Genomic DNA, 15,858 nt, shown 5'->3' with positions numbered 1-15,858 from the left:
GAATGGAAGGATCCCGGGTCTCGCCTGACGCCTCTTGTGCCTGACGTTCATTGTGCATCGGTGGAACCCGTGAACTCTGATTTTGTGCCAATTTTTATTTATGAGTATACGAATTAAATGCTGAATGTTTGTTTAACAAAGCTAATTTTTGGCTGAAAATTTAGGTTCTTGTTTTGGTTTAGAAAGAATTCTGCCAAAACTTAGTTCTTGAAAGAGATGGGGCAGAATCAAATGGTATACTTGTTTTGCTTGATTTTAATTGTTTTTTGTCGTGCAGATTTGCCTGAGGATCAACCGAAGACGAATGTTTGGGTGACCTTAGCCAAGGCTGCCGGATCGGATACTATATGTCTGTCTAATTCGGAACCAGAAAAGCCTTTCTCAACCTGTTTGGTTGGTGTGCCAGTGAAAGAGTTTCCTTTGGTCAGAAAAGAATCCAATGGTAAACCAGGTGGAATTGACAATGGAAACAGTCCTTCCTTCAATTGGAACATTTGTTCCAAGAAACTTCTCAGGGCAGCAAATGTTTCAAACAGTTGGGATGTGTTTCTACAGACGGACCAATCTCCACGGCAATTGCCAAAAGGGTATTGGATCATTTGCGGAGACAGAGGTTGGCAAGGCATTCCAGCCCACCTTGAAGGTGGCCCTTGCAGCATTGGTATGCTTACCATAATTGCCCCCACTGCCAAAGCAGTGATGAAAAAGAAACAAAGGAAAACGAGAGCTGTTCCTCATTATGATGAGAACTGTCAGAGTGATTTTATGCCTTGGAATGCCGCCAGAAGGGTTTCAGCAGGTATATTTCTACCCCAATTGGCTTCAGCTGTGGCATTGAGACAATTAGATCGAGTTGGATGTTGGCTGAGCAAACAAGCTAATGCCACATCCTCCGCAATCAGTGATATGTTGACCAATGTTGATAGTATTAGACATGCTACTCTTCAAAACAGAGCAGCCATTGATTTTCTCTTACTGGCACAAGGACATGGTTGTGAGGAATTGGAAGGTTTGTGTTGTATGAATTTGTCTGATCATTCTGAATCCATTCACAAAAGCATTCAAAAATTAAAGGATCTGACAGCCCAAATTAAAGAAGACGGAGGTTCCTGGTTGGATGATTTGTATCAAAATTGCAGTTTTGCACCTTGGCTAAGGCAACTTTGCAAGATAGGTCTTGACATATTAGGTGTTCTAATACTGATATTGATAGTGGTACCTTGTATACTCTGTTGTGTTCGGCGAATGATGAACAAAACAGTCCGAGAAGTTTTTGTCATTCAAGCAGGAGAATTAGGAAGTAGAAGCACAGAGAGTGTACGAAATCTCACGAAAGCAGTAGATGAGGGTATTGACATGAACGAAGGTTTTGAATTAAGGCCTTGGAATCGACCAGAGTTTTTTGAACGATGCCTTGTGACTGTTGCCAAACATATCTCTTTCAGGGATTGGGTCTTCACAGCATTAAGTTGCTGTGCCGTAATATAGCGATGCTTCAGTTTAGTGAAAATAGGTCTTCAGCAGATAATAAGCAGAAATTTTGCAATAGAGCTATGAAACGCAAATAGCAAGCGACAAGAAAATGAAAGCTTCTGGGTCAAACAGAGAGGGGGAAATGTTGGAATCCATAAGGTTAGAGGATTTTTAAGAAATGGTTAAAAAGAAGTATGTAGGCCTTAGACTGGAGTTTTGTTAGCATTGCAGAAAAGTTTCCCATGCAAGCAGAAAAAGTTTTCCATGCAAGCAGAAAAGTTTCCCAAGCAGTAGACGTGACAAATAACAATAGGCTTCTGTAGAATTGGCTTTAGGATGGCAACAAGGTTATTTAATGTATATCTTTAGAAGGTTAGCATGAATAGAACTCTGTTCTTTGTCTCTTATCAACTAGTCTTTGTTTTAGCTACGATTACCTATGTTTTATAAGATTGGATAGAATGCTTGTCAATATGTGTTTTCTGTGTCTGATTGGCTGAATTCTAGTCTGAGATGATTTTATGTATTGCTGTATGAGCCCTGTTGAAGGAGACATTTTTTGGTGTGGATCAGTGAGCTGTCATGTCTCCATTTTGTATTTTGAGACTGATGTGCTGGAAATAAAAGCAAAAATCTCTTCACTGGTCTGGTTACCATGTTATCCATATTTGGATATTTTGCCGCGGCCTAGTGGGTTCCTTTTTTAAGGCGTGGGTTCCTGACACCATTGGACTTATACCTGTCCCGTCCCCCGCATATTGCTGCCCCGTGTGAGGACGTAGAATAGAAGAAAAACAAAGAAAAATCGTGGAAGCACCAGCCGCGGAGACCCAAGTGTTAACAAGGAGGACACTGTATCATCTCTCCCGCCGAAACCAAGAAAATTGTAAGTAACTTATCTCGGGAGAGCGCTTGGGTGACGTTGGGAGGAAAAATAGAGAAAAAGAAAATTATTAAAAGAGCACAAAAATGGGAACGAATTTATCAGAAGATGAATGGGATGCTTTTCATCAATTAGAGACAATGTTACAAGAAAAAGGTCACTCTGAAATTTCAAAAACTGAGCTTAAAAACTTACTTATCTGGGTTAAAGCGAATACGCAAGATTTAAATCTGCAGTCTGCTTTTTCTTTTCATTTTTGGGATCAGATAAACTGGAGAATCTATAATCTAGTCTCTCTCAAAAAAGATGAAAGCTTAAGAGAACTTGTGCCGGTTTGTAGTGCGCTGTTGTAGTGCTTTTTTAAACAAAGTGATAAAAATAAGATCAACTTGGACTCAGAAAACAGAGCTTCTGGTTCTCTCTCACGAAATTCCAGTAAACCAGAGACTGTGTGTGTATCGGAGAATGTTACAAGTGTTGTTGCAAATGCTGAAAGTATTGCTTTGAACTCTGTTGAACAAAATCTTTCTTCTCTCTCTCTGGGAAAAAATGAGACTCTTTCGGACTTTTCTTCGCGTTGTTCTGTTAATGTAAAAATATGTGACTCTTGTAAGGGGGATGGAACAAAGTGTGTAAAAGATGGAAATGAAAAAGTGACTGTACTTCCTAAAATTGTTTGTGCAGGGACACTGAAACCTGAATTGGATTCTGTTGGGCCTGGGGTGGAGGCTGAGGTGGCTGCTTCCACTCGGGAAATTGTGGTTCCAGGGAACTCTTTTTCAGTTAAGCAAAACCATGGTTGTTCTGGTGTTTGTCAATCTATAGATACAGAGAAAGAAAAATTGGCTTTAAGGGTGGAGTCCTTTGAAAGGAAGAGATGGAAGAAACTCGCGACTGTGTTGTTGCTGAAATTCAAAAAGCTGGACTTGAAATCTCTGCAACGAAAATTCAACAAGTTTCACCTTAGAAGTACCTGGGATGGAAGATGACTGAGACGACAAGAACACCACAAAAAATTCAGATCCGAACCAGAGTCAACAACCTACAAGAGTTACAACAACTTCTAGGAGAAATCAACTGGGTCAGACCGATGTTGGGAATCACCAATGATGAACTGAGTCCGCTCTTCCATTTGCTGAGAGGAAGTTGCGACATCACTTCGCCAAGAACTTTAACCCCTGAAGCTCGTGCTGCTCTCGACAAAGTCACAGAAGCTCTTCAAAAAAGACAAGCTCATCGCTGCGTTCCTGAAAATCCTTTCTTTCTTGCAATCTTAGGAGAGAAGAAGCAGCTTTGTGGTCTCATTTTCCAGTGGGATTCCACAGAGCAAGATCCTTTGTTAATAATGGAATGGGATTTTCCTCCCTACAGGTTTTCAAAGACCATTTGCTCAGTTTTAGAAATGATTGCATACATTATAATTAAGGCTAGAACCAGATTGTTAACTTTGGCAGGTCAAGAATTTTCAGTTATCTATTTGCCATTGAAAAATGATTATTTCAATTGGGCAATGCAAAATTCTGATGATTTACAATATGCATTCTTAGGTTTTCCAGGTGTTTGTTCCATACACTATCCAGCTCACAAACTACTGCAAGCAAAATTGAGTTTCAGAGAAAAACCTAAATTTAGTGAAGAACCTTTACATGCTGTGACTCTCTTCACTGATGGCTCTGGTAAAAGCCACAGGTCCGTTGTGACTTGGTTTAATCAAAAGACTAATGTTTGGGAATCTGATATTCAAACAGTAGAGGGATCCCCTCAAATTGTTGAGCCTGCTGCAGTAGTTTGAGCTTTTCAGCTGTTTCCTCAGCCTTTTAATTTGGTCACAGATTCTGCTTATGTTGCTAATGTAGTCAGGAGAATAGAAGGTTCCATTTTAAAGGATGTTAGTAATGAAACTTTACATCGTTGGCTTTCATGTCTTTTTATAACTTTGCAATATAGAACTAATCCATATTTTGTTTCTCACATTAGGGCGCATTCTTCACTTCCTGGATTTTTAGTGGAAGGAAATGCAAGAGCGGACAAGCTGACAATGGTCATTTCTAACACATTGCCAAATAGTTTTGAACAAGCAAAATTGAGTCGTGCCTTTTTCCACCAAAATGCACAAGCACTCATGCAAATGTTCCAAATCACTTAAAGTCAAGCTAAAGCTATCATTCATACTTGCCCTGACTGTCAATTGGTACAACCTCCTGTTTCTACAGGAGCAATCAACCCCCGAGGCTTACAAAGCCTACAGTTGTGGCAAACAGATGTTACTAAATAGCCTTCTTTTGGTAAATTTAAAAATATTCATGTTTCCATAGACACGTTCTCTGGTGCAGTTTTTGCTTCCCTTCACACAAGTGATACTGGCAGCCATGCCTGTCATCATTTCCTGCAAGCTTTTGCTTCATTGGGTATACCCCAAGAAGTAAAAACTGACAATGGCCCCGCATACATATCTCAAAAATTGGCCACATTTTTAAATGAATGGGGTGTTCGACACATTTTTGGTATTCCCCACTCTCCCACAAGCCAAGCAATCATTGAAAGAACACATCAAACCTTAAAACGCATATTAGATCAACAGAGAGGGGGAACGGAAATCACCCCACAGATGAGACTGAGTAAGGCTTTGTATGTTTTTAATTTTCTAAATAGTAAAAGTACAGAACCAGATCCACCAATCTTTAGACACTTTTCAAATAGCACACAGGCAAAACTGAAAGAACATCCTCCTCTTCTAATTAGAAACCCTGACTCTGGACAGATGGAAGGTCCGTTTCAATTAATAACGTGGGGCAAAGGGTATGCTTCTATTTCCACAGGTGCTGGAAGAATTAAGTGGGTTCCTGCCAAAAACGTCAAACCGTATCGCACTTCAGAACCTGTTGTCGAGCCTAGAACTGAGGAAGCGAGTACGCAGACGTAGACCGAATGGAAGGATCCCGGGTCTCGCCTGACGCCTCTTGTGCCTGACGTTCATTGTGCATCGGTGGAACCCGTGAACTCTGATTTTGTGCCAATTTTTATTTATGAGTATACGAATGAAATGCTGAATGTTTGTTTAACAAAGCTAATTTTTGGCTGAAAATTTAGGTTCTTGTTTTGGTTTAGAAAGAATTCTGCCAAAACTTAGTTCTTGAAAGAGATGGGGCAGAATCAAATGGTATACTTGTTTTGCTTGATTTTAATTGTTTTTTGTCGTGCAGATTTGCCTGAGGATCAACCGAAGACGAATGTTTGGGTGACCTTAGCCAAGGCTGCCGGATCGGATACTATATGTCTGTCTAATTCGGAACCAGAAAAGCCTTTCTCAACCTGTTTGGTTGGTGTGCCAGTGAAAGAGTTTCCTTTGGTCAGAAAAGAATCCAATGGTAAACCAGGTGGAATTGACAATGGAAACAGTCCTTCCTTCAATTGGAACATTTGTTCCAAGAAACTTCTCAGGGCAGCAAATGTTTCAAACAGTTGGGATGTGTTTCTACAGACGGACCAATCTCCACGGCAATTGCCAAAAGGGTATTGGATCATTTGCGGAGACAGAGGTTGGCAAGGCATTCCAGCCCACCTTGAAGGTGGCCCTTGCAGCATTGGTATGCTTACCATAATTGCCCCCACTGCCAAAGCAGTGATGAAAAAGAAACAAAGGAAAACGAGAGCTGTTCCTCATTATGATGAGAACTGTCAGAGTGATTTTATGCCTTGGAATGCCGCCAGAAGGGTTTCAGCAGGTATATTTCTACCCCAATTGGCTTCAGCTGTGGCATTGAGACAATTAGATCGAGTTGGATGTTGGCTGAGCAAACAAGCTAATGCCACATCCTCCGCAATCAGTGATATGTTGACCAATGTTGATAGTATTAGACATGCTACTCTTCAAAACAGAGCAGCCATTGATTTTCTCTTACTGGCACAAGGACATGGTTGTGAGGAATTGGAAGGTTTGTGTTGTATGAATTTGTCTGATCATTCTGAATCCATTCCCAAAAGCATTCAAAAATTAAAGGATCTGACAGCCCAAATTAAAGAAGACGGAGGTTCCTGGTTGGATGATTTGTATCAAAATTGCAGTTTTGCACCTTGGCTAAGGCAACTTTGCAAGATAGGTCTTTACATATTAGGTGTTCTAATACTGATATTGATAGTGGTACCTTGTATACTCTGTTGTGTTCGGCGAATGATGAACAAAACAGTCCGAGAAGTTTTTGTCATTCAAGCAGGAGAATTAGGAAGTAGAAGCACAGAGAGTGTACGAAATCTCACGAAAGCAGTAGATGAGGGTATTGACATGAACGAAGGTTTTGAATTAAGGCCTTGGAATCGACCAGAGTTTTTTGAACGATGCCTTGTGACTGTTGCCAAACATATCTCTTTCAGGGATTGGGTCTTCACAGCATTAAGTTGCTGTGCCGTAATATAGCGATGCTTCAGTTTAGTGAAAATAGGTCTTCAGCAGATAATAAGCAGAAATTTTGCAATAGAGCTATGAAACGCAAATAGCAAGCGACAAGAAAATGAAAGCTTCTGGGTCAAACAGAGAGGGGGAAATGTTGGAATCCATAAGGTTAGAGGATTTTTAAGAAATGGTTAAAAAGAAGTATGTAGGCCTTAGACTGGAGTTTTGTTAGCATTGCAGAAAAGTTTCCCATGCAAGCAGAAAAAGTTTTCCATGCAAGCAGAAAAGTTTCCCAAGCAGTAGACGTGACAAATAACAATAGGCTTCTGTAGAATTGGCTTTAGGATGGCAACAAGGTTATTTAATGTATATCTTTAGAAGGTTAGCATGAATAGAACTCTGTTCTTTGTCTCTTATCAACTAGTCTTTGTTTTAGCTACGATTACCTATGTTTTATAAGATTGGATAGAATGCTTGTCAATATGTGTTTTCTGTGTCTGATTGGCTGAATTCTAGTCTGAGATGATTTTATGTATTGCTGTATGAGCCCTGTTGAAGGAGACATTTTTTGGTGTGGATCAGTGAGCTGTCATGTCTCCATTTTGTATTTTGAGACTGATGTGCTGGAAATAAAAGCAAAAATCTCTTCACTGGTCTGGTTACCATGTTATCCATATTTGGATATTTTGCCGCGGCCTAGTGGGTTCCTTTTTTAAGGCGTGGGTTCCTGACACCATTGGACTTATACCTGTCCCGTCCCCCGCATATTGCTGCCCCGTGTGAGGACGTAGAATAGAAGAAAAACAAAGAAAAATCGTGGAAGCACCAGCCGCGGAGACCCAAGTGTTAACAAGGAGGACACTGTATCATCTCTCCCGCCGAAACCAAGAAAATTGTAAGTAACTTATCTCGGGAGAGCGCTTGGGTGACGTTGGGAGGAAAAATAGAGAAAAAGAAAATTATTAAAAGAGCACAAAAATGGGAACGAATTTATCAGAAGATGAATGGGATGTTTTTCATCAATTAGAGACAATGTTACAAGAAAAAGGTCACTCTGAAATTTCAAAAACTGAGCTTAAAAACTTACTTATCTGGGTTAAAGCGAATACGCAAGATTTAAATCTGCAGTCTGCTTTTTCTTTTCATTTTTGGGATCAGATAAACTGGAGAATCTATAATCTAGTCTCTCTCAAAAAAGATGAAAGCTTAAGAGAACTTGTGCCGGTTTGTAGTGCGCTGTTGTAGTGCTTTTTTAAACAAAGTGATAAAAATAAGATCAACTTGGACTCAGAAAACAGAGCTTCTGGTTCTATCTCACGAAATTCCAGTAAACCAGAGACTGTGTGTGTATCGGAGAATGTTACAAGTGTTGTTGCAAATGCTGAAAGTATTGCTTTGAACTCTGTTGAACAAAATCTTTCTTCTCTCTCTCTGGGAAAAAATGAGACTCTTTCGGACTTTTCTTCGCGTTGTTCTGTTAATGTAAAAATATGTGACTCTTGTAAGGGGGATGGAACAAAGTGTGTAAAAGATGGAAATGAAAAAGTGACTGTACTTCCTAAAATTGTTTGTGCAGGGACACTGAAACCTGAATTGGATTCTGTTGGGCCTGGGGTGGAGGCTGAGGTGGCTGCTTCCACTCGGGAAATTGTGGTTCCAGGGAACTCTTTTTCAGTTAAGCAAAACCATGGTTGTTCTGGTGTTTGTCAATCTATAGATACAGAGAAAGAAAAATTGGCTTTAAGGGTGGAGTCCTTTGAAAGGAAGAGATGGAAGAAACTCGCGACTGTGTTGTTGCTGAAATTCAAAAAGCTGGACTTGAAATCTCTGCAACGAAAATTCAACAAGTTTCACCTTAGAAGTACCTGGGATGGAAGATGACTGAGACGACAAGAACACCACAAAAAATTCAGATCCGAACCAGAGTCAACAACCTACAAGAGTTACAACAACTTCTAGGAGAAATCAACTGGGTCAGACCGATGTTGGGAATCACCAATGATGAACTGAGTCCGCTCTTCCATTTGCTGAGAGGAAGTTGCGACATCACTTCGCCAAGAACTTTAACCCCTGAAGCTCGTGCTGCTCTCGACAAAGTCACAGAAGCTCTTCAAAAAAGACAAGCTCATCGCTGCGTTCCTGAAAATCCTTTCTTTCTTGCAATCTTAGGAGAGAAGAAGCAGCTTTGTGGTCTCATTTTCCAGTGGGATTCCACAGAGCAAGATCCTTTGTTAATAATGGAATGGGATTTTCCTCCCTACAGGTTTTCAAAGACCATTTGCTCAGTTTTAGAAATGATTGCATACATTATAATTAAGGCTAGAACCAGATTGTTAACTTTGGCAGGTCAAGAATTTTCAGTTATCTATTTGCCATTGAAAAATGATTATTTCAATTGGGCAATGCAAAATTCTGATGATTTACAATATGCATTCTTAGGTTTTCCAGGTGTTTGTTCCATACACTATCCAGCTCACAAACTACTGCAAGCAAAATTGAATTTCAGAGAAAAACCTAAATTTAGTGAAGAACCTTTACATGCTGTGACTCTCTTCACTGATGGCTCTGGTAAAAGCCACAGGTCCGTTGTGACTTGGTTTAATCAAAAGACTAATGTTTGGGAATCTGATATTCAAACAGTAGAGGGATCCCCTCAAATTGTTGAGCCTGCTGCAGTAGTTTGAGCTTTTCAGCTGTTTCCTCAGCCTTTTAATTTGGTCACAGATTCTGCTTATGTTGCTAATGTAGTCAGGAGAATAGAAGGTTCCATTTTAAAGGATGTTAGTAATGAAACTTTACATCGTTGGCTTTCATGTCTTTTTATAACTTTGCAATATAGAACTAATCCATATTTTGTTTCTCACATTAGGGCGCATTCTTCACTTCCTGGATTTTTAGTGGAAGGAAATGCAAGAGCGGACAAGCTGACAATGGTCATTTCTAACACATTGCCAAATAGTTTTGAACAAGCAAAATTGAGTCGTGCCTTTTTCCACCAAAATGCACAAGCACTCATGCAAATGTTCCAAATCACTTAAAGTCAAGCTAAAGCTATCATTCATACTTGCCCTGACTGTCAATTGGTACAACCTCCTGTTTCTACAGGAGCAATCAACCCCCGAGGCTTACAAAGCCTACAGTTGTGGCAAACAGATGTTACTAAATAGCCTTCTTTTGGTAAATTTAAAAATATTCATGTTTCCATAGACACGTTCTCTGGTGCAGTTTTTGCTTCCCTTCACACAAGTGATACTGGCAGCCATGCCTGTCATCATTTCCTGCAAGCTTTTGCTTCATTGGGTATACCCCAAGAAGTAAAAACTGACAATGGCCCCGCATACATATCTCAAAAATTGGCCACATTTTTAAATGAATGGGGTGTTCGACACATTTTTGGTATTCCCCACTCTCCCACAAGCCAAGCAATCATTGAAAGAACACATCAAACCTTAAAACGCATATTAGATCAACAGAGAGGGGGAACGGAAATCACCCCACAGATGAGACTGAGTAAGGCTTTGTATGTTTTTAATTTTCTAAATAGTAAAAGTACAGAACCAGATCCACCAATCTTTAGACACTTTTCAAATAGCACACAGGCAAAACTGAAAGAACATCCTCCTCTTCTAATTAGAAACCCTGACTCTGGACAGATGGAAGGTCCGTTTCAATTAATAACGTGGGTCAAAGGGTATGCTTCTATTTCCACAGGTGCTGGAAGAATTAAGTGGGTTCCTGCCAAAAACGTCAAACCGTATCGCACTTCAGAACCTGTTGTCGAGCCTAGAACTGAGGAAGCGAGTACGCAGACATAGACCGAATGGAAGGATCCCGGGTCTCGCCTGACGCCTCTTGTGCCTGACGTTCATTGTGCATCGGTGGAACCCGTGAACTCTGATTTTGTGCCAATTTTTATTTATGAGTATACGAATTAAATGCTGAATGTTTGTTTAACAAAGCTAATTTTTGGCTGAAAATTTAGGTTCTTGTTTTGGTTTAGAAAGAATTCTGCCAAAACTTAGTTCTTGAAAGAGATGGGGCAGAATCAAATGGTATACTTGTTTTGCTTGATTTTAATTGTTTTTTGTCGTGCAGATTTGCCTGAGGATCAACCGAAGACGAATGTTTGGGTGACCTTAGCCAAGGCTGCCGGATCGGATACTATATGTCTGTCTAATTCGGAACCAGAAAAGCCTTTCTCAACCTGTTTGGTTGGTGTGCCAGTGAAAGAGTTTCCTTTGGTCAGAAAAGAATCCAATGGTAAACCAGGTGGAATTGACAATGGAAACAGTCCTTCCTTCAATTGGAACATTTGTTCCAAGAAACTTCTCAGGGCAGCAAATGTTTCAAACAGTTGGGATGTGTTTCTACAGACGGACCAATCTCCACGGCAATTGCCAAAAGGGTATTGGATCATTTGCGGAGACAGAGGTTGGCAAGGCATTCCAGCCCACCTTGAAGGTGGCCCTTGCAGCATTGGTATGCTTACCATAATTGCCCCCACTGCCAAAGCAGTGATGAAAAAGAAACAAAGGAAAACAAGAGCTGTTCCTCATTATGATGAGAACTGTCAGAGTGATTTTATGCCTTGGAATGCCGCCAGAAGGGTTTCAGCAGGTATATTTCTACCCCAATTGGCTTCAGCTGTGGCATTGAGACAATTAGATCGAGTTGGATGTTGGCTGAGCAAACAAGCTAATGCCACATCCTCCGCAATCAGTGATATGTTGACCAATGTTGATAGTATTAGACATGCTACTCTTCAAAACAGAGCAGCCATTGATTTTCTCTTACTGGCACAAGGACATGGTTGTGAGGAATTGGAAGGTTTGTGTTGTATGAATTTGTCTGATCATTCTGAATCCATTCCCAAAAGCATTCAAAAATTAAAGGATCTGACAGCCCAAATTAAAGAAGACGGAGGTTCCTGGTTGGATGATTTGTATCAAAATTGCAGTTTTGCACCTTGGCTAAGGCAACTTTGCAAGATAGGTCTTTACATATTAGGTGTTCTAATACTGATATTGATAGTGGTACCTTGTATACTCTGTTGTGTTCGGCGAATGATGAACAAAACAGTCCGAGAAGTTTTTGTCATTCAAGCAGGAGAATTAGGAAGTAGAAGCACAGAGAGTGTACGAAATCTCACGAAAGCAGTAGATGAGGGTATTGACATGAACGAAGGTTTTGAATTAAGGCCTTGGAATCGACCAGAGTTTTTTGAACGATGCCTTGTGACTGTTGCCAAACATATCTCTTTCAGGGATTGGGTCTTCACAGCATTAAGTTGCTGTGCCGTAATATAGCAATGCTTCAGTTTAGTGAAAATAGGTCTTCAGCAGATAATAAGCAGAAATTTTGCAATAGAGCTATGAAACGCAAATAGCAAGCGACAAGAAAATGAAAGCTTCTGGGTCAAACAGAGAGGGGGAAATGTTGGAATCCATAAGGTTAGAGGATTTTTAAGAAATGGTTAAAAAGAAGTATGTAGGCCTTAGACTGGAGTTTTGTTAGCATTGCAGAAAAGTTTCCCATGCAAGCAGAAAAAGTTTTCCATGCAAGCAGAAAAGTTTCCCAAGCAGTAGACGTGACAAATAACAATAGGCTTCTGTAGAATTGGCTTTAGGATGGCAACAAGGTTATTTAATGTATATCTTTAGAAGGTTAGCATGAATAGAACTCTGTTCTTTGTCTCTTATCAACTAGTCTTTGTTTTAGCTATGATTACCTATGTTTTATAAGATTGGATAGAATGCTTGTCAATATGTGTTTTCTGTGTCTGATTGGCTGAATTCTAGTCTGAGATGATTTTATGTATTGCTGTATGAGCCCTGTTGAAGGAGACATTTTTTGGTGTGGATCAGTGAGCTGTCATGTCTCCATTTTGTATTTTGAGACTGATGTGCTGGAAATAAAAGCAAAAATCTCTTCACTGGTCTGGTTACCATGTTATCCATATTTGGATATTTTGCCGCGGCCTAGTGGGTTCCTTTTTTAAGGCGTGGGTTCCTGACACCATTGGACTTATACCTGTCCCGTCCCCCGCATATTGCTGCCCCGTGTGAGGACGTAGAATAGAAGAAAAACAAAGAAAAATCGTGGAAGCACCAGCCGCGGAGACCCAAGTGTTAACAAGGAGGACACTGTATCATCTCTCCCGCCGAAACCAAGAAAATTGTAAGTAACTTATCTCGGGAGAGCGCTTGGGTGACGTTGGGAGGAAAAATAGAGAAAAAGAAAATTATTAAAAGAGCACAAAAATGGGAACGAATTTATCAGAAGTTGAATGGGATGTTTTTCATCAATTAGAGACAATGTTACAAGAAAAAGGTCACTCTGAAATTTCAAAAACTGAGCTTAAAAACTTACTTATCTGGGTTAAAGCGAATACGCAAGATTTAAATCTGCAGTCTGCTTTTTCTTTTAATTTTTGGGATCAGATAAACTGGAGAATCTATAATCTAGTCTCTCTCAAAAAAGATGAAAGCTTAAGAGAACTTGTGCCGGTTTGTAGTGCGCTGTTGTAGTGCTTTTTTAAACAAAGTGATAAAAATAAGATCAACTTGGACTCAGAAAACAGAGCTTCTGGTTCTCTCTCACGAAATTCCAGTAAACCAGAGACTGTGTGTGTATCGGAGAATGTTACAAGTGTTGTTGCAAATGCTGAAAGTATTGCTTTGAACTCTGTTGAACAAAATCTTTCTTCTCTCTCTCTGGGAAAAAATGAGACTCTTTCGGACTTTTCTTCGCGTTGTTCTGTTAATGTAAAAATATGTGACTCTTGTAAGGGGGATGGAACAAAGTGTGTAAAAGATGGAAATGAAAAAGTGACTGTACTTCCTAAAATTGTTTGTGCAGGGACACTGAAACCTGAATTGGATTCTGTTGGGCCTGGGGTGGAGGCTGAGGTGGCTGCTTCCACTCGGGAAATTGTGGTTCCAGGGAACTCTTTTTCAGTTAAGCAAAACCATGGTTGTTCTGGTGTTTGTCAATCTATAGATACAGAGAAAGAAAAATTGGCTTTAAGGGTGGAGTCCTTTGAAAGGAAGAGATGGAAGAAACTCGCGACTGTGTTGTTGCTGAAATTCAAAAAGCTGGACTTGAAATCTCTGCAACGAAAATTCAACAAGTTTCACCTTAGAAGTACCTGGGATGGAAGATGACTGAGACGACAAGAACACCACAAAAAATTCAGATCCGAACCAGAGTCAACAACCTACAAGAGTTACAACAACTTCTAGGAGAAATCAACTGGGTCAGACCGATGTTGGGAATCACCAATGATGAACTGAGTCCGCTCTTCCATTTGCTGAGAGGAAGTTGCGACATCACTTCGCCAAGAACTTTAACCCCTGAAGCTCGTGCTGCTCTCGACAAAGTCACAGAAGCTCTTCAAAAAAGACAAGCTCATCGCTGCGTTCCTGAAAATCCTTTCTTTCTTGCAATCTTAGGAGAGAAGAAGCAGCTTTGTGGTCTCATTTTCCAGTGGGATTCCACAGAACAAGATCCTTTGTTAATAATGGAATGGGATTTTCCTCCCTACAGGTTTTCAAAGACCATTTGCTCAGTTTTAGAAATGATTGCATACATTATAATTAAGGCTAGAACCAGATTGTTAACTTTGGCAGGTCAAGAATTTTCAGTTATCTATTTGCCATTGAAAAATGATTATTTCAATTGGGCAATGCAAAATTCTGATGATTTACAATATGCATTCTTAGGTTTTCCAGGTGTTTGTTCCATACACTATCCAGCTCACAAACTACTGCAAGCAAAATTGAGTTTCAGAGAAAAACCTAAATTTAGTGAAGAACCTTTACGTGCTGTGACTCTCTTCACTGATGGCTCTGGTAAAAGCCACAAGTCCGTTGTGACTTGGTTTAATCAAAAGACTAATGTTTGGGAATCTGATATTCAAACAGTAGAGGGATCCCCTCAAATTGTTGAGCCTGCTGCAGTAGTTTGAGCTTTTCAACTGTTTCCTCAGCCTTTTAATTTGGTCACAGATTCTGCTTATGTTGCTAATGTAGTCAGGAGAATAGAAGGTTCCATTTTAAAGGATGTTAGTAATGAAACTTTACATCGTTGGCTTTCATGTCTTTTTATAACTTTGCAATATAGAACTAATCCATATTTTGTTTCTCACATTAGGGCGCATTCTTCGCTTCCTGGATTTTTAGTGGAAGGAAATGCAAGAGCGGACAAGCTGACAATGGTCATTTCTAACACATTGCCAAATAGTTTTGAACAAGCAAAATTGAGTCATGCCTTTTTCCACCAAAATGCACAAGCACTCATGCAAATGTTCCAAATCACTTAAAGTCAAGCTAAAGCTATCATTCATACTTGCCCTGACTGTCAATTGGTACAACCTCCTGTTTCTACAGGAGCAATCAACCCCCGAGGCTTACAAAGCCTACAGTTGTGGCAAACAGATGTTACTAAATAGCCTTCTTTTGGTAAATTTAAAAATATTCATGTTTCCATAGACACGTTCTCTGGTGCAGTTTTTGCTTCCCTTCACACAAGTGATACTGGCAGCCATGCCTGTCATCATTTCCTGCAAGCTTTTGCTTCATTGGGTATACCCCAAGAAGTAAAAACTGACAATGGCCCCGCATACATATCTCAAAAATTGGCCACATTTTTAAATGAATGGGGTGTTCGACACATTTTTGGTATTCCCCACTCTCCCACAAGCCAAGCAATCATTGAAAGAACACATCAAACCTTAAAACGCATATTAGATCAACAGAGAGGGGGAACGGAAATCACCCCACAGATGAGACTGAGTAAGGCTTTGTATGTTTTTAATTTTCTAAATAGTAAAAGTACAGAACCAGATCCACCAATCTTTAGACACTTTTCAAATAGCACACAGGCAAAACTGAAAGAACATCCTCCTCTTCTAATTAGAAACCCTGACTCTGGACAGATGGAAGGTCCGTTTCAATTAATAACGTGGGGCAAAGGGTATACTTCTATTTCCACAGGTGCTGGAAGAATTAAGTGGGTTCCTGCCAAAAACGTCAAACCGTATCGCACTTCAGAACCTGTTGTCGAGCCTAGAACTGAGGAAGCGAGTACGCAGACGTAGACCGAATGGAAGGAT

Source organism: Melospiza georgiana, chromosome W (assembly GCF_028018845.1).
Source record: "Melospiza georgiana isolate bMelGeo1 chromosome W, bMelGeo1.pri, whole genome shotgun sequence".
NCBI lineage: Eukaryota > Metazoa > Chordata > Aves > Passeriformes > Passerellidae > Melospiza > Melospiza georgiana.
Note: the sequence above shows the minus strand (reverse complement) of the source record.